This window comes from Chrysemys picta, unplaced genomic scaffold, assembly GCF_011386835.1.
Source record: "Chrysemys picta bellii isolate R12L10 unplaced genomic scaffold, ASM1138683v2 scaf937, whole genome shotgun sequence".
Classification (NCBI taxonomy): domain Eukaryota; kingdom Metazoa; phylum Chordata; order Testudines; family Emydidae; genus Chrysemys; species Chrysemys picta.
The window spans coordinates 22,363-24,763 of NW_027053644.1; the positions used below are offsets into that span (position 1 = coordinate 22,363).

Here is a 2,401-nt window from a genome sequence, read left to right on the forward strand (position 1 = left end):
CTATTGCTTCTGAAAGGTTAGAAATTTCTAATCTTGGGCAGCAGAATTTCCTCTCTTCATTCCCCACCCCTACCCCCATTTGCTCCATTATCTTTCCAGGTACAGAAGTTAAGCTGACTGGTCTGTAATTTCCTGGGTTTTCCTTATTTCCCTTTTTATAGATGGGCACTATATTTGCCCTTTTCAAGTCTTCTGGAATGTTTCCTGTCTTCCATGACCAAAGCCAAAATAGTAATTACAAAAGAAATAGAATATTGTTTCAGTTGTTTAATAGTAAGTCATCAAATATGGACATCATGGGTAAAAAAAAATATTCTTGGCACAGGAGAAATACAATCATAATTAGAAACAAAAAAAAAAGAGTTTTTGTTTAAAAAATGATATCTAGGCAACAGGAGATAAAAGATTCTCCGTGTGAGATGGGTGAATCCTGGGGGCAGTAGCCTCAAGCTGGCTTCACAGCAGCGTCACACTCTGGAGACTGGTCTGGATTTTGGAACAGGTGAACAATAGCAGCAGCAAGGGCCAAGAAGAGAAGGCTGGTTGGTGAAGTGGAGTGTGGTCATTGCTCCTCCTACTGAAAGAGGAACCATCTCCTTCTATAATAGCCTACAAGCACTTTCTGTGAGCACAGCAGAGAATTTTAACAGCATAGTAGGGACCCTGTCCTGTTTTGTGCTCGGCTGAAACAGGACCAGAGTGCTCAGAACTTAAATAACTTATGTTGGAGTTGGATGATTTAAGTTGGACTCCATACTTAGCACCATACAAGATGGAGCCTTATAAATATAGGCAACAGGAGCATCTGGATGCTACAAAATAGGACCTCATACATCCTATGTTCGTTCTTGTGCCATTACAGAAGACTTTAGCTAAACAGACCCTTTTCACACATACAGAAGTTTAAGCTTCCACAAGAATAGCCCAAGGCTTTTCCATTTTTCAGTGTTGCACAATAATATGGACCATGGTAACTTCTCATACTTGGAAACCTGGGATGAAGAGACATTTTACTGTCAGCCAGACAAGTCACATATCAAAAATCATAAATAGTTACCATGATAACACAGGTATAATTGTGATGAGCAGAGTAGCTTTTAAAAAACATGGAAGTGAGGTTATGAGAACAATAAGCTAGTAATGTTGGCTAGAGTGAAGTACAGGGCAGAGAGATACTAATGCCTCTTATTCCTAACCTCCAGCATCCCCAGTTATTTGGGCCCTGGTATTCAACAGTGCTTTTTCCAACACTTCACAGACCTGACCTGCACAACCTTTCAATGTTCAGCTAAAAATAATGTAGAAAATTATTAACTGGAATTGTACCTACAATATTTTTTTCCTTAGAAATTATTGGCAGACAAAAAAAAACCTGGGTTGTTTCCTGAACCTCAGGACGAAAGTTGGGGAAGGGAGGGAGAAATCAGGGAAAAAGTCAAAGTTGTTTCCATTTCACAGGCTCAAAGCCAATCCATTTGGGGATTTTCAAAATTTTTGGTGAAGTTATCAGAATGGTTCTTCAAAAGAAATTTGTTTACCAAAACCCCATTTTTCAGAACATTTAAAAAAGTGTAAGCAAAAAAGAAAAAAACAAAAAACTATTGCCATAGAAAGTTTTGATTAAAAGTATCAGAAAAAGCAAACATTTTCAAAGACAGGTGTTTTGAAAAAAAAAAGTTTTAAAAGGACATTTTAGATTAAAAGTTTGTCATTCAATCAGTTCTGTCCAGGAAATATTCCACCCTTCTCTGCTATTAGGCACAAACTGAGAAGCAGGATGATTTATGCTAGATTGCAGTCCTGATCCAGTGAATCACACACACACACTTCTGAGGTCAGACTTCAGAACTGGCTCTCCCCTTGGTGTTTGCGTCCAGTAAAGATTCTGCAATAAATACACAAGGAAATAGTAGCAAAGTCTTACACATCAGTGATGAGAGCAGTACCATCTTCCCATTGCCAATAGCCTTTGGTTTTATTATATAATAATCCCATCCAGTAAGGAAAACTTGTCAGTGGTTTTATGAAGTCCTATGGAGGATAAAAGAGAGAGAGACAAAAATACGGTAGAACTGGCAGAAATTTGACTGATATTTTTTTCCCTAAAATATTCAGTTTCACCAAAATCAAAATGTTTCCCACAGATTCTTCAATACTCGCTACATTTTTTTCCTATTTTCTATTTTAGTTTTTGACAACTGAAAAGTTTGTTTTTTGATTATTGGTTTCCAGATTTTTATCTCCCCCCTCCCCACATCTCTACTCTTTTCCCCTCATCACTGTCTTATATTTCCTTTTCCACCATGTCAAAAGTGGGGAAGAAGTGAGAGGGAGAGAGAAGGTGAGGGAGAATCGATGAAAAACCTCCCCGCTACAGTAATACCCTTTTTTTTTTTTTTGC

The 2,401-nt window shown here is 37.9% G+C and overlaps 1 long non-coding RNA gene across 1 annotated transcript; it reads right to left on the bottom strand.

Moving 5' to 3' along the window:
- Nucleotides 1–252: 252 nt before the first annotated feature.
- Nucleotides 253–2,032, bottom strand: LOC135979510 (uncharacterized). Its single transcript, XR_010596802.1, has 2 exons — nt 1,925–2,032; nt 253–992 (listed from the first exon to the last, which is right to left on the bottom strand). It is a non-coding gene; the product is annotated as an uncharacterized LOC135979510 (long non-coding RNA).
- Between the last annotated feature and the right edge of the window lie 369 nt (nt 2,033–2,401).